Here is a 22,347-nt window from a genome sequence, read left to right as displayed (position 1 = left end):
CAGTTAACACTTTGGTGAACACCCTGGTGGCTGTGGTGAGACCAAAGGGAAGGACCCTGAGTTGGTAATGGCTGGCTCCCAGATGGAAGTGGAGAAACCTCCTGGATCGTCTGTCCATCAAAATGTAATAGTACGTATCCTTGAGGTCTATGGAGCACATCCAGTCGTTCTCCTGCAGAAGGGGAGAATGGATTGAAGAGTGACCATCTGGAACTTTTCTTTGGCTACTAACAGATTCAGGAAGGACAGATCGAGGATTGGTCTTAGGTCCCCCGTCTTTTTTGGCACCAATAAGAACCTGGAGTAAAAGCCTGATCCGGACTGGTCTGGGGGGACATGCTGGATTGCTCTTTTTTTCTAGCAGCCGGAGTATTTCCTCGGCTGCCGCCTCCCTTTGATTGGGTCGGACATCGGGGAGGCTTCGGGGACTGAGAGGGGGATTGAGAAAAGGAATCTTATAGCCTCTGGATATGATCTGAAGCACCCAGCGATCTGTTGTAATGGATTTCCAAGCTGCCAGGTGCCTCGAGAAATGCCCCCCCCGACTGCCTCCAGAGTGGAGCAGTCAGGTAACCCCTCAGGGTTGCTGCATGGGCCGATCAGAGAAAGGTTCTCTGGACCCAAAGTTCTATGGGCCCCCTCTGCCTCTAGGGCGGCGTCCACCCTGTCCTCCTCTGCCTCTGAAGGACGAGGGGTCCGGAGTGAAATGGGACTGTTGAGACTTCCGGAACCACATCTTCTTCTGTCCCTTTTGGTTCCTGGAGAAGGACCTCTGGGGAGCAGAGAAGCAGACTCCTACGGCAGACAACGTCTTCCCATCTTTTTCGCTCTGGACCAGTGTGTCGCGTACGGTCTTGCCAAAATGGGCAGAACCATCAAACAGGGCATTTGCAAATGACACCTTAAAGGGTTCCGCAAAATCACAATGACGGAGCCACACCTGTTGCCGTAGGATGACGCCCACTCCACTAGCTCTAGCGGCTCCTTCCGTGGCATGGGATAGTAGCCGCATAGAGGTATTGGAGATAGATTTGAGAGTGGCCATTCGGGTAGAGTACACTTTCTTGTCCTCCGCCGACATGGACTCTGGGGGTGACCCAGCGTATTCATTGATAAGATCCCGCTGGAGCCGTATCACATGTGCCATATAATTCAGTGACCTCACAGAAAAGGTGGCTGAAGTGAACAACTGCTTCCCCAGATGGTCCATCGTCCGAGACTCCTTGTCTGGAGGATGGACAGAGGAACTCTCCTGGGCCAGTTCCCTTTTGGTGGCGGCCGCCACCAACATGGCATCTACTAGGGCTCCCTTGCTCCAACATGACCTGTCTGAAGGGGGGCTGAGAATTTTGTCCGGCCTCTTTGTAATGGGCTCCACAGTGTCCAGTTCCTTCCATGCCCTGGTAGTAATCAGGTCTACCAGGGGATCGGCGGGAGGGGACACCCAAGAGGTAGACGGGCCTGCTTCAAACGCCTCCAGAAACACAGACTCGTCAGAGGAAAGTTTTGGGGCAGACCACCCCCCACTGATCCGAAGCATCTCCATGATGTCTCCGAAGGAGACGCCTTGGGGGGGGGACCTTGGGGAACCTTCCCCTTTCTACAAGTCTGTGTCCTCTGTCAAGGACTCAAAGGAGTCCAAGTGCCTCCTCTTGCACTTGCATTTGTGAGGGACCTCCTCAGGGGGGGCTGTCCGAAGAGGCCTCACCAACCACATCCTGTTCCAGCAAGGGAACTATCTGGGACGTCTGAGCAGGCTGTCCCTGGGACCGGGTGATGGAAGGCAGACCCGTCTGAGAGGGACTGCAGGGTGGAGCCGTAGCTGAAGCCGGGGGCCTGGAATCCCTCGACAAAACCCTCTCCACAAGCCGATGCGGTCAGATCTGAAGGGCCAGTAAGCTCTGACCGAGACAGAGCTGAAGCCATACTGACACCTCTGGATCCGAAGCTCAGCTCTCGGCTCCAAGAGCTCGGATCCTAAGAAAATGGACCCGACAGACTCGAAGGTGCCATCGGTGCCAAAGTACCTGATACTATCTGCGCCGACAGTCCCCCGGTTCCGACTCTACCTGGCTCCGAAGGGTCCTAACCCCGGTAGTGGGTTGGAGAAGGAGCAATCGGGGTGAAAAAGGGGGTCGAGCTCCCCCCCAGAGGGGGGGAGGCAGGAGCACTCCCATCTGCAGCTGGGCCTGGAGAAACCTATGCATCATCCGTTCCAAGTCTGCATTGGACATACTCCGGGTAGACCTTGATGAGGCCACCGAGGCGGGCCGGGAGTGCTACCTCGATGACCTTGAAGGCGACTGGGTCTCCTCCTCCTCCGGGGAGATTGGAGCCGGGAAGGAGAAGACTCGGAGGCCCTAGGAGGAGAAACCAGTTTGGCTGGCAGGGCCGATGCAAAAGCTTCGGCCCACCGCTTGTGGTGCTTTTCCTGGCATTTCTCCTTCTGGCTTTCCTCTCCTCCTGGCCCAAGGTGGGAGGTTGAGTCCCGGCCAGGGGAAGGGGAATAGCAGGTGGCGCTGCTGCAGCTGTGGCAGGTGCCACGAAGGGACTGGAGGACGAAGCCAGGTCCGGGGGCAGAAGTCCCACCAGAATCAGCTTCAACCTCCGGTCCTTGAGGGACCTGGGGTTGAACGCTGTGCAAATAGTGCAGCCAGTGGAAAGATGTTAAACCCCAAGGCATAAAACGCACCAAGTGTGGCCATCCGCTGGGGACAGCTTATGGCCACACTCGGTACACTTTGAAAAGAATGTTTTGGGTGCCTCCGCCATACCTACAAAAGAAACAACACACTCGCTAGGCCCCAAAACCACACACCCTAACACGTACACGAGGGGGAGGGAATAACACTAAAAAGGATAACTAAACACTAGATAAAGAAAAACGTTAATGTTACTGGGGAACTATGCTAACTCACACACACAAATTTGTTTAAACTAAGAAAAAAGGAGATTTTTCTCACAAATCCAACAACCACCATGCCTGGAAGCTCGATCAAGCTGCTGAAAGAACTGCGGCAAATCTGAGGTCAGGAAGGGATAGCAGGGGATTATGGGTAAGGGGAGGAGCTTGGAGCTTGGATCTTAGCTGTTGGAAGCTGCCGGCTCGGATCCGATATGGATCCGATAACCCATAGGTTGATGTACAAATGAAGTTAACTACTTCAGAACCTCACTTACATCAAGTATAGCCAGCAAATGGGCCATAATATACATACAGTTCAAATCAATTATGCAGGAGGGTAAACAGCAAAAACTTTATAAAAAAATGATCAAATCAGACATAGGTCCATAGTTTGTTAGTAACATAATAAAGCAAATGAATAACCAAAGTGTTGGGCTGACATACATTATATTCTCACAGCATAAAGCAAATAATACTGCAATACTACAGGGGGAGGGGTACTTTCTTAGCTTTACACTGAATGTGTGAGCAGTATTGAAAAAGGGTCTAAAAAAGCTACAGGATGAAATAATATCTCATTCCTTCTTGACAATACTTTTTTAGGGGGGAAGGGAAAACAGGTATTAGTGTATTAGAAATACTAGTAAACAGATTAAACCTGACAAGATAAGATATTTTACAAGTTGCTAATAGCTATTATGATTATTATTGTATTTTAATATGTTTTTGGCAAGACAATGTTGGTATGCAAAAGCATGAATGTTTCTAATTGTTGGGTATGTAGTTGCCTCTGGTGGCAATTGCACTAGATACTTCTAAAGAGACATAAAAATTTTCCAAGATTTTGCTTGATGTTAATGTTACTAAATTTGTAAGATTAGACTAAATGTACTATACAGTCTTTGTATGTATAAACACAGAAGAATTCAGTACAAATGAAATTAAAAAAAAATGGGTCCAGGGTACCTACTAGATTGAAATGCATGAGTAGAAACAGTCTGTGTAGATATATACTGTATAGGACATATTGTAAAGTAACATAAACAAAGACATTGGTAACCTCCAAACTCTGGATCCCACCCAGTTTGGGTTTGTGAAAGGCAGACCATGCCTCCTGAACCTGATCGACTTCTTTGAGGCAGTCACCAAAGTTGTGGATAAGGGTAAGGTGGTTCACACAGCCTATCTTGGCCTCGCCAAGGCTTTCGATACCATCCCCCATTCTGGAATTATAGCTAAACTCACTAAACTAGTCATAAATCCCTACGTCACAAGATGGGTTGCCAACTGGCTCACTGACAGAACCTACACTGTAAAAGTTGCAGACTCCAAATCTGACCTCAAAGCAGTGACAAGTGGAGTACCACAGGGTTCTGTCCTGGGACCTCTCCTGTTTGGTATCTACTTCTCTGAAGTACAGGCCAACACAGAAGGCCTTTAGCTTGCAAACTAGGAGCCATAGTCAAGTCCCCAAATGATGTGGACATCCTATAGAAGGGCCTCACTGAGACAGATGCCTGGTGTCAGAGCCATGGCCTCAAGCTCAATACTAAAAAGTGCAGTGTCATCCCCTTTGGTAAAATCTCTGTAACCATGAACTACCACATAGGCAGCAATCTACTTAACACCGAATGCGTGACAAGAGACCTTGGGACCCAGGTGGACAGTAGTCTCTCCTTTGATAGTCACATCGCCACAGTAGTCAGGAAGTCCTTCTACGTGGCACACCTCATCATAAAAGGGTTCTCATCCAGGAAAAAAAAGGTAATTTTTCTCCTCTACTCGACATTCATTAGACCCATTATAGAGTACAATGCCCCTTTTGGAATGTACCTCACAAGACATCTGCAGCAGCTGGGAAGGCCACAGAAATACCTCACAAAGAGGATTACTGGCCTCAAATGCCCTACACTGACCTCCGTAGCATATCGCCTACTCCAAGGTGATCTCTACATATAAAGCTATGTCAAACCCAGAGCTGTTGGACATGCTACACCTAAAGAAATCCCAATCCTTCTGAGCTACACACTCTAGGGACCTAAACCTTGTCACCACAATAAACATGACATGCTGGAGGGATTGATTCCTGTCCCAGAGACTTCCTATACTCTGGAACAAGCTACCCATCTATGTCAAGCAAAGTTCTTCATTGGCACTCCAAGAAAAATCTTGATGAGTGGATGGGAAATAGGAAATACACCCCGGCGATCACTTCTGTGTCTCCGCTTGACAGTGGCACAGGAAAATAACTTTCTTGGGTGGCGTAAGCCATGGAACCTTGTTGGCTAGGCTTACGTAGGCCCTTGGGCCAATAGGTTCATAGGTAGGTACTAGGCTAAGTTCAAAAGTAATTTGTCAAGTTGTAGTTTTATCACTGTTTTTTAGACCATTTATCAGTACTAGTGTCGGTCATCCCAGTTAGAGGAAAATTATATTAAAATATTGTACTCATACAGCTAATGGACTAATATGTACATGCATAGCATTCTTTAGTGCATAAATCATGTTTTTTTAAAATCCTCAAGTATTAAATATACTGAAATAATTACATTCAAATATTTATTATCTAAGCCTAGTTCAGTACTTTACCAAGGTGTTTAATATGTTCACTTCACTGTCAACCAAGGTGCTAATGAGTAGTTCAAAAATAGGACCACAATGTTACAGTTAAAATACCGTTTGCAGTAGCACACAGTTCTCATCTCTTATAGATATTAGTCTATAATCTTTCGGTATAAAATGATTAATAAAAGTAAATAGTTAACTCAACAGCTGCAAATAGTTACTGGAACAGTTCTAAGTCATAAATTAAATTCTGTGATTGCAAAAGAATAAATTTAATCAAGCTAAAAAACAAAACAAAAGCAGGCACAGCCCATAACTGATAAAATATTTTCACAGAATGGTCTGCAAAAGAAAAAAGTTGTTAGATCATTGTATTAACTGTGTAAAATTGCATTTTGATTTGTATCAAAAAAAGACTAAAGTTTTTGTTTTCTATATAATCTAAAAAATACCTATCAGTATAAAGTGTTTTGAGTATGTTTTAAAATAAAAAGAGGGAATTGCAAGAGTATGCTCAACAAGGTATTAAGGTTGAAAGTACAAATATACAAAATAAATAAGGTATAAAATAAAGCTTGCTTAAATGTAGAAATAGAGTTTAGCAATATGTGATTAGCATCCATACTAAATGACTGTGGCTTGGAAAATAAGTAATTTGCTTAATGGACATGTTTTCCTACAAAATCAGCAAATAATGTATACATTTTACATTGTTAGCAAGAAAGCTGACCTCTTACAGACTTAGCAAAAATGTAAAAAACAGGATGTATGCATTTCACATTGTCAGTAAGAAAGCTAACCTGGTTCCTTAAAGAATGGACAATGGCAAAACAATCTTTACCCGTTTCTATCGTAGGACACTGTTAAGTAAGGAAGTTTGAATGGTGCTTTTATCAAGTCAGCATTTGCACCAGATGGTTCCTTACAGGATGAAAACATATTTTTCTGCAAACACCAGCAAAAAAAGAAGTTATGTACTTACCATAACATTCCACGTGAGTTGTTCATCTCACCTTCATTCTTACTGAGGGGTTTGGGGCCGAGTAGTCCTACTACAAAGTTCGAGGTTTCCAAATAGCTTGAGGCCAAGTCTCTATCCCGTGATGCACCTAGAGTTACTGCAGATCTTGTCTGCTGCGTAAAATAATACCATATGTCATTCTAGAACTCCATAAGAGAGAAAGTACAGAAGGGCTGAGTGACCAGGAAGGATCTAGCATCTTGGTCTTCTGAAAGCCCAGGAGGGGGTAGAAGGGAGGGACCTAAGAATGAAGGCGAGATGAACAACTCACATGGAACGTTATGGTAAGTACATAACTTCTTTATTTGAAGTTGTTCTAGTTCGCCATTCATTCTTACTGATGGGTAGCGTCCCAAGCACCATCTACCTCGAGTGGCTCACGGGAGTATTTTTTCAGGACTGTGGATCCAAAGAAGGCCCTGTCAACTTTGTAATGAGTGATAAAGGTATGAAGTTTTGACCAAGTGGCTGCTGCACAAAAGTTATCAATAGGAAGTCTGGCAGAAAAAGCAGAAGATGTAGAAACTGCTCTGGTTGAGTGAAATTTAATTTTATGCTGTAAGGGCACATTGGCAGCTGAATAAACAAAGGTGATATAATCAGATAATCATTTAGACAGAGTTGTTTTAGCCACTGGCATACCTTTCCTGGAGTCTGAAAAGGAAACAAAAACCGATCTGATTTCCTGCAATCTTTTGTTCTATCCAAATAAAATCTGAGCTGTCTGTGAACATCAAGTTTGGGCAGCATGTACGCTAGACTGTTGGAGTGATTGGGGAAGAAAACTGGCAAATCAATAATTTGATTGAGATTAGTTTCAGTGCAAACCTTAGGCAAAAAGGAGGGGTTTGTTCAAAGTGAGAGACTGTCAGCATGGAAAATCAAGTAAGGAGATTTAATGGACAAGGCCTGAAGCTCTGACAGTCTGCGGGCAGAAGTAATAGCCACTAAAAATATAGTTTTCCATGACATAAATATGAGGTCACATGAGAAAGCTGGTTCAAATGGAGGAAGAATAATGCAGGAAAGCATAAAATTTAGATTCCATGGGGAATAGGGAGATTTCACAGATGGTCTAATATGAAAGGTCCCTTTGAGAAAGGCTTTGGATAATTTGTGTGACATAACATTCAATCCTTCAAATTCCAGATGAAAGTCAGAAATGGCAGCAAGACGAAGGACTGTTGCTGCTACAGCTCCTTTACTGAATATCATGGTCAAATTCTAGTATAGAGGCCATAAGGGCTTGGTAAGGATCAATAGTGTTTTTAGAGGCCCACATAGAAAATGTTTTCCATTTGTTCAGGTATAGCTTCCTTGTAGAGGATTTATGAGAGGATAAAAGAATTTGCTTCGTCTCATTGGAAAATTTATGGAACCTGGCTATGATGGGAATTGGAGCAGCCAAGCTGTCAGCTTCACTGACTGCAGAGAGGGATGAAGTTCCCTGACGAGTGCATCAGACGGTCCGGAACTGGGTCCAGAATCCAGGGGTCCTCCAAAAGATTAAGGCAAAGGTAGGGGAACCAAATCTGATGACGCCAATGAGGAGCTGTTAGAATAATGGTCCTTCCCAGGGTATCAATGGGATTGGTGGAAATGCATAGTACAGACCCGGGGGCCAATCGTGAATGAGTGCGTCCTTTGGGGCTTCTAATAAAGGAGGAATCAGGGCAAATTAGCTTCTGCATTTTGGGTTCATGTGAATGGCAAAAAGGTCACAGCAAGGCTGGCCCCACCTGCAGAATATCCTGTCTGCTATTTCTGTCATGAGGGACCACTCGTGGGGCAACAAAATTGCTCCACTCAGCTCGTCTGCTATCACATTGGATTTCCCCAGGTTGTGTGTTGCTAACAGTGCTGGGTGGATATAGCCCACTGCCATACTCTTAGGGCCACGCAACAAAGGGGGTATGACCTGGTTCCTCCTTGTTTGTTCAAGTAGTAGACCACTGACATGTCTGTCCGAATTGCAATCGTGGCCAGAGGAAGAGAGTCCTGGAAGTACTGCAATGCCATAAGTACTGCTCTCAACTCTAAGACACTGATATGCAGATGTGTCTCTTGATTGGTTCACGTGCCTTGGGCTGTTCTTCCTGAAAATGCACCCCCCACCCTCTATCAGGGAAGCTCCCGTGGTCACTGTGGCTGCTGGTGGGGTTAAAACAAATGAATGTCCTATCGTAACATGAAGTGAGGTCAACCACCACTGAAGATCCTTCTTGCAAGAGTCTGTGATCATTATCTGGTGAGACATGGGGTGCTCTTGGTAAGACCATTGAGTGAACAATAGCCACTGCAGTATCCGCATGTGCATACGACCCAGTGGTATGGGCAGAACTGCTGCTGCCATCATACCTAACCATTTCAGAACTTCTGATGCTGGAGCCTTGTTTTGGGATATTAGAATGTGGACCTGCTGACAAGAGTAGTAAGACTCTTTCTACTGGAAGTCTTAGTGTGGTGATGGTGTCAAGTTCTGCTCCGATAAAGATGATATGCTGCGATGGCGACAAGGCAGATTTTTCTAAGTTTATTGTAATGCCCAGCTGGTTGCAGAGTGGATTCCCTGGCCTGAATGAGTTGATACCTGGTGGTAGTGGTGAGGAGCCAATTGTCTAGGTACGGAAACACCTGGAATCTTAAACGTCTCAGGTGAGCTGTGACCACTGCCATGCATTTGGTGAACACTCTGGGGGCTGCATTGAGACCAAAGGGCAGGGCTCAAAACTGGTAATGACTGGTTCCCAGCCGGAAGTGCAGATGATCCCTGGATGGCCTTGCCATTTTTATGTGGTAGTATGCATCCTGGAGATCTATTGAGCACATCCAATTGTCTTTCCCCTAAGAAGGGAAGTATCAACTGAAACATGACTATCCGAAACTTCTCTTTCTTGACAAACTTGTTTAGTCTGCTGAGGTCCAATATAGGTCTCCATTCCCCTGTCTTTTTTGGAACTACAAAGAATCTTGAGTAAGTTCCGGATCCTGTCTGGTCTGCTGGGACTGGTTGGATGACTTTTTCTTAGCAATGTCTGGACCTCTACTGTTGCTTGTTACCTGTAACTGGGTGGAATGTCTGGGATTTTTCTTGTCGGTGGAGGGGATGTGGCGAATGGAATGAAGTATCCTCTGGAAATTATACTTTGTACACAGTTGTCGTTTATTTTGAGCCAGAGATCTGGGTACAAAGATAAGCGACCCCTGACTGCCTCCAGAGCAGGACAGTCAGGCCTTCTTTCAGGAGCACTGGTAGGGCTTCCCAAAGAAGTGATCTCTGTCTCCTAGGTTTTCCGGACCCCCTCTGCCGCGAGGGTGGCGTCTTCCATTATTGCCCCCTCCTCTGCCCCTGGAAAGGGGGTTCACATGTGTCCTGAAAGTCTCCTTGGGATTTTTGGAACCACATTTTTCCTCCCCTTTGACCCTTGGGGTAGGGTCTGGTAGGAGTGGAAAAACAGACTCTGATGGCAGACAGAGTCTTTCCCTCCTGCTCACACCTGGTCTAAGTTTCCTTAACTTTGCGCCCAAAAAGGGATGAGCTATCAAAAGAGGTATTCACAAAGGATGACTTGAAGGGCTCCGCGAAGGAACACAAGTGCATCCAGGAGTGTCTCCCAAGAGCAATTCCTGTACCCGCCGCCCTGCTCATTCCATCAGCTGCATATGAAATGAAGCGCATGGACGAGTTGAGAATGGAGTTGAAGGTAGGAAGCAGAGAGGCAACTTTATCTGTAGCTCCTGCAGCTACTGTACCCTGAAGATTATCTCACAGCTTTTTAAGGAGATCTCTTTGTAGTCTCGTAAAATGAGTTAAATAGTTAAGCGAACAGAGTGCAAAAGTCGCTGAACTAAACATGCGCTTCCCATATCTATCCATGATCCTGGAGTCTCTGTTAGGAGGATGGATAGACGAGGAAGTTTCCTTTTTGGTGGCTGCCTCCATCACCATGGCCTCAACTGGCACACCTTTGATCAAGAAGGATTTATCTTGGGGGGGGCAGATATGAACTTATTAGGCCTAGGGACAGGCTCCATGGTGTCCAGAGACTCCCAGGCCCTTCGTGAGACCAGCTGCATAAGCTCATCGAAGGGCGGAGACACCCAAGAGGTGGAGGACTGAGACTCGAAAGCCTTCAGGAGAACCAACTCTTCTTCAGTAGGGTTGGTTGACTGCCAGTCATCCCTCTGCCTAAGGATTTCAAGTATCTCTGCAATGAGATATCCTCAGAGGGGGACCATTGGGACCCTTCTGATTCATCCAAGTCAGTATTGGATGTTAGGGACACCTGAGGGACTTTAAATGTTTCCTCTTTCACACACTCTTCCTGGAACCTCATCAGTGGGAGCTTCTGGTGAGGTCTCGGAAGAGCATGGGCCACCCAATGGGGCTTCCTGAGGCTCTGGGTCTCAGCACTTTGCCAGGATCTATGAAGTAGAAGCAGACAGGTGCTTTAGGGGATGAAGAAGCTGGACCTGAGGTTGAGGATGTCTTGGAAGACATAACTCTCCTCATGGCTTCAAAGGCACCCCTGCTCTGATGCGAAGGGACTGATGGTTCAGAGGAAACCATCAATACCCCCAGCACTGGAACACTGGGCTCCGAGCCTGAGGTAGGAGCCAAGCTCATCTGAGCCGAAGCCCAGAGAGGCAGAATCGGAACTGACAAGTCGGTTTGATTATCCTCCCCGGACCTGACCAAAGAGTGTCAGCTTCTAGAGTCCTCGATCGGCACTGAGGACGTCAGAGTGAACGGTGCCGAAGACACCGGAGCAGGCATCTGCTCCAAAGGCTCCACAATCGGCAAGTCTGACTCCTCCAGCTCCGAAGGACCACTATGGCTCGGAGGAAGAGTTATAGCTGGTATAAGGGTCTTCGGCTACGAAGCCGCGTGGGTTGGAGCTGATAATTTTGCAAAGGCTGGTGCCTGTAAAAGCTTCTGCACCACACGATTCACATCCACATCTGAAAGGCTAAACAGAAGACTGAGATGAATGGATCAATGGTACAGAGTGAAGTAGAGGAGATTTTGGAATTTTGGATACCAGTTCCAAAACTGGGGACCGGATTCGAAAAAAAAAAAGACATGTCACGGATTTGTTTTGATGAATCCACAAAAGTCTTGGAGGACTTACTAGATCCATCCTGGTCACTCAAAGCCTCCTGGAAAGAAGGTTTCAACAAACCCCTATCAATAAGTTTCCTAGTTCTTTCTTGGAGAACCAGAGAAGAAATGGAATGGCATATGGAACAAAGTTCAAGGCACCTAAGCAGTAGACACAATTGACATAGCGGTCAGCAACAGACATCTTCTGCCCACATTTAAGGCATTTTTTAAACCGTGACTTAGGGTGTTTGTCCTTGTCATCAGACATGACAGAAAAAATGGACACACCCAACAACAACAATATGAATTAGCCTTCTAATAGAAAACAGGCTAAATATACACACAAACACACAAGCCCTTCAAACTAAGGCTAACAACGAGCATAAATATAAATAAGCCTTCTAATAAAAAACAGGCTAAATATAACCACACAAGTCCTTAACTAAGGCTAAGAAAATTACACACACACACTTCTTTTTCTAGCAGATATATCAAACACTAAACTGTACATTACTAAAGGTTAAGTCTAAAGCTGTGACAAAGGTCACGAAGTAAGCACACAATACTATTACTAAGCAGAAAAGTGACAAAGTCACCGATTAAACAACTTTTTAGTCAGAAATCTAAATGGCCCTAATAAAAAACAAGGCCAAATATATAAGTAAGAAAAAGCACACAAGGGAAAGGGAAACTACAATATAAAGCTGTAAGAGCTTAGCTATCTATTATTTTCAAGAAATATCAATAATATTTTGAAATGTAATAAAAGTATGCTTTTTACTGGCCCAAGCTAATGAGAACCTCTGAACTGTTGCAGAGGCAAACTAGATCTGAGGTAACTCTAGGTGCATCATGGGATAGGGACTTGGCTTTGAGCAATTTGGAAACCTCGAGCTTTGTAGTAGGCTGACTCAGAGCAGAGGGATCAGCTCTGAACCCATCAGTAAGAATGAACGGCGAGAAAGAACAAGTTCACATCAGATGTTTTCATACACAGACCAAAACAGAATACTAAGGAGAAAAACAGAACGTAAAACCACTATAAAGAGACTATAGCAAATGAAATTGTTAGGAGAGGTATTTTGTACAGGAAAGTTATCATTTATGCTGAACGAGAAGTAAAAAGTGGTACAGTGTAACCAAAGCTGCAACAGTAGTACGTCTGGTTTGTTATAAAAAGTTATTTATTAATTACTGCATCAGTATATAAGTGACAATTTGATGCTGCATCAGTGTATATTCTGCAAGTTTCTGTGGGCAACAGACTAGACTTTGATTTCAGCAGAATCCAGCCAGCAAGACCTTAGTGTCTTAAGAAGACTTTGGATCCATCACAGTAAGCAGCACCTTGATAATTAATTTTTCATCCACTATTTTGTCTTATTCCTCTTCTATACAAGTAAAAACATTACATACCTTCAAAGTGCCTTCTCTTGCAGCATACAGAAACACAGCACATTATACATTTTCAGACCTATTGACCATTCCACTCACAGTGAGGAACAAGCTGAATTTCTAGATCCACAGATTCCAGTCTTCTGCTAAAATACGTTGCACTGAAAAACTTCTTGGTGATCACAGCTAAGACATCTAAATATTCATTGGACTTATTACAAGTAATGTGACTGAAAAATGTAATGATTTTACTTTAGAAAATAAACTAATTAGATTGTAAATTATACTTTTGAATTCCATCTATCCAGCCACCCATTGCTGTTGAGTCACAGGATATTTCCATTGTGACACAATGAACAGCTTTTGTTATCCGGAGTTTAATAGACAAGTAAGGAATGGAAGAAGATTATCAGACATTTCTTCCACATCACACAAAAACACATGCTATATACCATTACAGAATTATAAATGAATCAAAACAGATAAATATTTTTACTTTTAACACTTCTGGTACCATGTAACATTTGAAATTGCTATCATAATGCTCAATAAAAGCTAAACAACTTGGAAATGTTACTAGCTTCCCTGAAGTCTTTACTATGATGGCCTTCTAGAAAGAAGGGTACCAAGTTACATACATCTTCTACATATAAGCTCACTAGTATTTAAATTAGCATACTCTCAGTACAGTACAAACAATTCCTTATGGCCTGAGGGTATGTAAATAATGTCATAAGCAAGTGGCTTCCTTCCATGTTTCCATCACATCTTGACAAATGAGCAGTATTTAGTGATTTATGCTTATGTGGGGATTCTAGCTCAGTGACAAAGACAGATAAAGCTCACATTACAATTCAGATGATCTGACTATGAATAGGGGCTCATGTGCTAGAAGAGCTGGGGAGGGGTACAGGCCAGCTTCTGCTGGAATACCTGCATAAGGAGGGATTTTTGGTGGCTGTCACTTTATGGAATATTTTGCTCTAGGGCTACGGTGGTAACACTCCATGCCCGAAAAACACAGAGGCTGAGGAGGTACTGACGAGTAATGGTAACCCTTGTGGGGAGCATGTGTAAGATCATGCAAAGGCTCTACAAAAGGGCACAGGTGGCCCCCATGGTGACACAGGTGCTCACATCATCACCAGGAGGAGTTAAGGCCATAATGTACACGCTCCCTTTATGGTTGCCTGTATGATGGGTTATTCTCATCTGATGAGGGAACAAATGGGATCCAGTTGCTCTCACCTGGGGGGGGGGGGGGTGAAGAGACCACAGATCCTTTTTGAAGGATGACCCTAACCTACAATTAATTAAAAAAAAATCTTACACAGTTTCTCTGAGAAGAGGGAGTGAAGTGCTTCAAACTCAAGTTTCTACTTTTGGAGCATAACTACTTAAACACTTTGATATGAGGCCACTGCCTGGTTTCTACACATCAAATTCCTACTATATAGTTAAAACCATCCAGCACAAGTTACAAATTGTCACAAAGTACCGGAACCATTTTTTTCTAAAGCACCATGTCTTCCTCTATGGGCCATATTTCTTAATGATAATTTACTCCATTTTTTTGCTAGAAGCCTTTAGCATCAGAAAAGGCAACCATGGGATCAAGATGGCTATCCTATAAACAGTGTTGAATCTTAGCTCAGCAACATTTCAACAACTATTACCTTAAAGTAGCATCAGAGAATCATCTTACCTGGATAATAACCTTACCTTGGAATAAAGGATAATTTTTTCTTACCGCATACCAGGTCAGAATTAAAGAAAAACTCTATTAAAGGGAGGATTGTGGCTGATATTCCCATCCCTTGCTCTACATGTGCTATCCTATGAAATCTGAGACTTCTCGGCCTGCAATCTCCTAATAAAGGGAACCAAGAAAATCAAATATGTCACAGGATTCTATACACATGGATGCTCAATCTACAAAAGCAAAATACTCTTCAATTGCATCCCCAGAAAAAGAAACACTACCTAAAAGAGCAAGAACTGGGAAACAACAGGAAAATACAAAACCTTCTGGCAAGGTAAAAACAGACCCAACTAACATGGATGAATTAAAACTGGCACTGCAACCTATTCATGCTGCAATACAAAGCTTCTCTTCTCAACTACAAACCTTTGGGGATTCCACTGACAGAATACTTACTAGGATTGACAAAACGGAAGCAAAGGTAATGGATAACGAAATCAAGATACAGCAGTTACAAAACAATTATAATACTAATGCCAAATCTATCTTAGACATGCAACAGAAACTTTTGGACCTGCGAGCCAGATCAAGACGCAATATCATCATAATAAGGGGTATTCCTGAACGAATACAGCATGATACTTTGCCACAAATCATCAGTAATATCTTTGCTTCACTCTTGGACAATGCTCCTTTTATAGACCAAATAATAATAGAAAGAGCTCACAGGGCTCTCAGACCATCTTCAGATACAAAAAATCCTAGAATTGTCTACGTTAAAATTTTAAATTACCAGCTTAACAAAATCCTTCAGGTAGCTAAATCTAAAAAATATGTTTGGAATGGAACTAGAATTTTTCTTGCAGCAGACCTCTCTGCTCAGATAAAACTAGTGAGACAAAAATTGGCACCTTTCTGCGCATATCTAATACAAAAACATATTAAGTTCCAGATGAAATACCCCAATACTTTGATTTTTCAACACCAAGGTTGCAAGTTATCAGCAGGTAACAGTAAGGAAGCCACATCGGTCTTTATCAAAGCATTCAGTGAATCTCCTGACTCAACACAACATAATCTTTAATCTACCTTAATGTATTTCTTTTTGTCTGCTGTACCCGATCCAGAATGATGATATCAGACTTCGGTGAGTCTTTAAATTTTCCGGTGACTTTCCCTAACCTCCTGGACCTTCATTTCTCTGTCTGCCAGCTGTGGGATGGGCCCTGCACCTCGTGGAGACAGATTAGCGCCTAGGAGACTACAACGTTCATCTCTACCATGTCCTGGACCTCCGTGACATTTCCTAACCTTTGCTCTCCCATAATGCCTCGGTGCCGTAAAGAAATAGGCATCTAAATAATATTCCAAACTCCAAGGAAGACCCTATCGTTTAGGTTAAAGAGGCACTTTCATTTTTTTTTCTTTTCTTTTCTCTTTTATTTTTATTTTCTCAGTTTGTAATGTCAGGAGCAGGGGCTGAGTTATGTTTTGTACAGGCATATACTGGCACTATGAGGGGCTGATTTGTAAATTATTACAGTGTATAATATGGATCACCAGAATGAAAGCCATTGTGATATCCTGGCTGCATAAATGATCTCAAGAGCAATGATCGTTCTTTTAATGAGCTGCCTTTCATCATATGATGAAGTCATCAGGTACAGCTCATAAAAAACTTTTTTTTTTTTCTCCATTTAAGAAGATAAAACAGCTTATAAACTTATAACCCAGGGTTCTGTTATGTGAAGATATTTGTGGGGAATGATTATTTACAAGCCTTAGGTAAGGCTTGTGGGCAACAGTTAGTTTAGATTGATATTCTCTGCTATATGAGCAATATGCCCTTAACTTAATTTATTCAACCACAATCTAGACAGTAAGACACTCTGGGTAACACTGTTTTTACAACACAATTCAGGTCTTATACTGAATGTAATTTTTTCAAGGTGAAAATTTTCCTTTTGACTATTGTCCTTAAATGCTGTTGATATAGACTAGTTAATGGTATAATCTAAAAAGTGTTGCTTTGTTTTCCTTTCTTTTATTTATATACTAGAAAGTGCGGTTTAAGTATATAGCATACTGATGCCAGATCTTTAACATGCAGTGTGTATTGTATTAATGGCTCTTGTAAAGAGATTAGAATTTAATGTTTATATATATATATATATATATATATATATATATATATATATATATATATATATATATATCTACAATGTTTTAACTTTATCTCTACTCAAAACATAACATGTACTCTGATTGTTATACTGTAGCTTCAGACTTTTTTCTAGCGCTTTGGAAATTTTAAGCTGCAGTTCGGATTTAATGTACTGAATATGAGTTACCTCTCATCCATACGGTTAATGGTTACTCTAGGTTAGTCAACTATGTACCACGTATGGATTTAGTATATACTTACATATGTATATAACTAATTTTTCTGTTAAATTCAAGTTTGCTGAGCTATGAGTATGGATTTTGAAACTGTTAGGGATTGTTATGCATTTAGATTCTGTAGATATTGTTTGTTCAATCTGGGATATCTTAAATCTAACCAGGTTATTTGCAATGTATATATACTCGGTTATTACACACAATATCCCAATCTCTTCCAGGCCTGAGGGATGGTGGTTAAGCACAGGATTTAGGCAGGAAGCATTTCTTATATCTGCCCAGACATGCTGGTCTACCTTCTATCCTCAGTTGCATAATCCTACATTCTCCACTTATAACTTACTTTTTGTTATTAATAAAAAAAAAAGAATCATAGATGCTGAATCTTGAGTCATGGAACATTAAAGGGTTACAAGAAATTAAGAAAAGGAAACTTTTCATACATCTGGTGTTTAAACCTGCATCAAATATAATTTTGATCCAAGAAACTCACCTAGCTAATAATCAGTGGGAACAGGAATGAGGGAAGCGTTGGATAAAAAACATTATTGCATCAGGTGCTAAAACGAATAGTGTAGGGGTTGCTATAATTATCAAAAATTCATTCCAACATGACAGACGTATGACGCAGATGAAGAAGGTAGATGGACCTATTTTACCACTCTGTGTTCATTCCTAGATAAACCGACCTTATTTATGAATATCTATGCCCCATGCACCAGACAACAAAACTTTCTTATGGCAATTTATAAAATACTGGAATCATTTCCTAATCAATACTACATAGTGGAAGGGGATTGGAATTCCATACAAGATCCAATGACAGTTAGATCCAATATTAATGCTAAATATAATAAATATGCTACTTTAACTATTTCTGACCTTAAGGTGGATTACAGTTTGTTTGAAACTTTCATCTACCAAAAAGGCCCCTCCAAAAATAATAAATTCACTTTTTTTTCTACCTGTCGTAAGAGTTGGTCTAGGTTGGATTTCTTTTTAATTTTGTCAATATTTAATAATTTTGATATCACATTTAATACTGAGCCAAGCTATCTTTTGGACCACTCAAAAATTTCCTTTTCTATTCAAGGGAATTCAAAAACATTCTCAAAGTCCAAATTCATTTGGTGGCATCTAAATTCCAACCTACTAAAAAAAAAAAACTGATATAATTTCAGAAATTGAGTCCTACCTGGATCAATTCCTTCATACCACTCAATCCAATTCATCTTCTGTACACTATTTCTGGGCTGCTACTAAGGCAATGATTAGAGGAATACTTATAAATAAAGCTGCATATTATAAAAATATCTTCCATATCAGATAATATAGTTAAGTTAGAAGATGAAATTCAAAGAAAGTACTCCCCCAAACAGAAAAGGAAATAATTCAACTACAACAGGATCTTCTTTCTCTCCATGCTGAAAATCTTTCATACCAGGAAATAAAAACATTAGCAAACTACTCTTAATGGGCACAATTCCCTTCTAAGTTTCTAGCCAGAGTCTTGAATTAAAATAAACCTCCTCCCACTATACCAGAAAATCACTACCAGGGGATAGGTTATCAGACTATGCAAGAAATAGTTAAACTCCTTGAATCATTATACTCTCAGTTATATAGTCATCCCGAAAATCCTTTAGACAAAATAGAGCTCCAAAGCTTCTTAAACAAGATAACTTTCCCCAAACTTTCTAAAGAACAACAAAACATCCTAGACAGGGAAATTTCACAACAAGAAATTCATTTCATTATTAACAATTTGAAACCTAACAAAGCTCCTGGCCCGGATGGCTTCACAGCCAAATTTTATAAATGCTTAATTTCTAAAATCTCCAAAGCTCTGTTGCTGCTGTATAATAATATTATCTACTTTGGAATAAAGGATGCTCATCTGAATGCATCAAGAACTATTTTTATTCCAAAACCTAATTCTGACTCCAAAACCCCCTGGATGTATAGACCTATTTTCCATTGTTAACTTAGATATGAAGATCCTGGCTACAATCCTTGCTAATAGACTTAAAAATATCATTCTCAGTATCGTATCACCCAAACAATCAGGATTTATTCTTCATAGACAAACTGTTGATCATACACTTACACTAGACGCCTTGATTTCGCTGTCTACTCTAGCTAAAACCAGTTTATACCCTGGCCATGGATGCTTCCAAAGCCTTCAACCGAATCAGCACAGAATTTCTGTTTGATACTCTCCCTCACTTTAATATACCACTCTCATTCATTAATATTATTACAATTCTTTATTCTAATGCATATACTGTATTACAAATAAATAAACAAGTATCATCCAGGATCAATATCAGAAATGGTGCAAGGCAAGGGTGCCCACTTTCCCCCCTATTATTTAACCTTTTCATTGAACATTTACTTTTATTAATTAAACAGAAAACTTATCACCACATTACGGTAATTTTCAACACAAAAATATCCTTATCAGCTTATGTTGATGTTTTAAATATATATTTTACCTTACCTAATTCTGATCTAGGAAAAATTATGAACTCCACTGACACTTTCTCAAACTTTGCAAACTACAGGTTAAATAAAGATAAATCATTAATTTTCCCAATTAATATGTCTACTCAATACCCAAGTATATTCCCATCAAAGGGTATAAATATTAAACATTTCCACTATCTAGGAATTTCATTCTTCCAGGATTCTACAGCATTTTACCAAGGTAATATTACCAGATTATGGTCGAATGTACAAGAATACTTAAATAGATGGGCCAAGCTGAATCTTCCCTTCCTCGCAAGAGTAGCAATCATTAAAATGAACACACTTCCTAGATTCCTATATATTTTCAATGCAACAATTATTATTCTTTTCAATAAATTCTTCAAAAATATATACCCATCCCTTTCAAAATGTATATGGTCTCCTAAATCTGCTAGGATTAGATACTCTAAACTATACTATCCAAAAGAACAAGGAGGTCTTGGGTTACCCGATTTTAAATTATATTACGAAATTATTAACTGCAGTAGGTTAATCAACATAGCTACATACAACAAGGAGTCCAATTTATGGCATCCATTCTGGGTTATACTATATAACAACTATACTAAATCACTGAAGTTTAACCCTGTAGCTCTTCCTTTCATAGATGAAGATAATCTGGGTAAAATCAAGTTACACAGCGATATAAAATCTGAAATAGGAGCAGTACAAAAACTATTTCATCCCCTAAAATTGACCCTTGCCTTTAATATCTTACAACCACTACATCTTAATCCTAACCTAAAAATGAATGGGATAATGCTAAACTTAGCTTCTCTACTAAAGGACAAAAATATCATTGATATCCTTCCTTTTATGCACCTCTCGATATCAGATCTAAGATGAATCTTCCCAAAAGGTATACAATTATACTAAGACAAATCATGGATCTCTCTCATAAATTCTTAGATCACCCTTTGCTATCGGAAAAAGACATCTCTTCCTGCAAAGTGATTTGGAACCTTCTCCTCCAGAAAAAGAAAATGATTTCAAACACTTACAAATTTATTATGTCTTTAAAAACCCAAAACGAGCCTATATATTCTAGCTACTGGCTGAAACAAGATCCATCTATCTCCCATGACCAAAGTGCGAATGCCATTAAGACTAGCTACAACCTTATTCCCCTAAAAAAAGCTCAATTACACCCAGTTGATGTTACTGAACAATGCTTATCTTACCCCTAATATTATTAATAAAATCCACCCCAATTCTTCTCCTCATTGCCAATTTTGCGATGATCAAAAGGAGGATCTCTTTCATATATTTTGGAGCTGTAAATGTTCATAGAGGCTTTGGTGTGCCTTAAGGGTTCAGTTTGAAAAAATAGGCTATGAAAAATCTACTTTATCGTGGAAATTTACACCGTTACATATTCCCCCACCCGGAGTATCAAAGCTACAACTTAGAATTTTAATTTACATCTTCATGTTAATAAAATATTACATTACTGGAAAAATAGACACTCACTTTCTTGGGAGAGCCTTAAGTTACTTGAAATTAATCATCTCAAGGCTCATAGGTATCTATTTCATAAACCAAATCAGAAGGATTATCTTAAAGAATATTGGAGGATGTTTTTTGATTATATTCGAAAATTAATGTATCTTTTAATAAAGTCAGTTGTGTTATGGCTGGGCATGATATAATTGTATATAGTTACATATGTATATTGATGTTGTTCATTACTATTTTGTGTTTTATCTATAAACAAATAAGATTAAAAAAAAAAGGAAACCGTGGCTATAAGGCAGCACAGCTTGTTTTTCTAACTAGAAATACAAACCTAAGGCATTAAAAGACATCAGTCTGACACAATGGTTTGTGGCAGGTACAGGTTTGCTCCTTTAGTACTAATAAAAAAACACAAGGGCAATAAAATCCAGACTGTGCTTCTAAAGTGCTGGAGGGCATAAAGAAAGCTGAAATAATCAGGCTCTTAAGTATGCTTAAATATCCACAGGATCTTCCCATATTTTTAATTCTAAAATCTCATGCAAGCCTGAATGTATGCCCTTCAAAACCATAGTACTGTAAGACTTTGTGCTTCTGATATTCTGAAAATGAATGGAAAAACTGGACTAATATGGGAAGCATTTTTAAGGGGTGAAAGTGTGATTTGAAACTGGAAATAAATATTTACAAATGGTGGGGTCAGAAGTTGTAGCCAAATTATGGGTAGTCAGACACAGAAGTACCCTAACAAAACACTGATTTTGAAACCTGCTACTCTGAATACCCAAAGCCTTTCAGCAGCGAGTGTTGCAGTGGGATAGAAAATTACTACTTCTGATATACAGATATCTGGAAAGTATAAAGGACTGATGTTTGATGGACAATTCTGATCCTCTGCATTCTTATGCTGTTCTGTTCTAGACAAGTAAATCTGAACAAAAGAAATGCCTTACATTCCTTAAAAAATGCAGTTACTAAAGCAAATGCAGGTTGTTACTGGTTCTAAATCAGTTAGTACACAGTTAATCTAAGTTTAACAGGCTGGGACATGCATTTGCTGCTGGGTTTTACAGCTCTGCTTCCTTCAGGGGTGTGTTTTTACACACAGGACCTCAGGTGCAGAGATCACATACACAGTTAACTGCAAAATAGCCACATTTACCCCCAACACAGTATGCATATTTAAAAGACCAAACTGTGTGAATGCTGACTCCACCTCAACTACACCCCTGAGTGTTACAATCAGTCTAATTTCTCTGTAAGCATGTGAA

Source organism: Protopterus annectens, chromosome 4.part0 (genome assembly GCF_019279795.1).
Source record: "Protopterus annectens isolate FY-2018-M chromosome 4.part0, PAN1.0, whole genome shotgun sequence".
Lineage (NCBI taxonomy): Eukaryota > Metazoa > Chordata > Ceratodontiformes > Protopteridae > Protopterus > Protopterus annectens.
The sequence above is the reverse complement of the archived record's forward strand: the minus strand, read 5'-3'. Positions refer to the sequence as shown.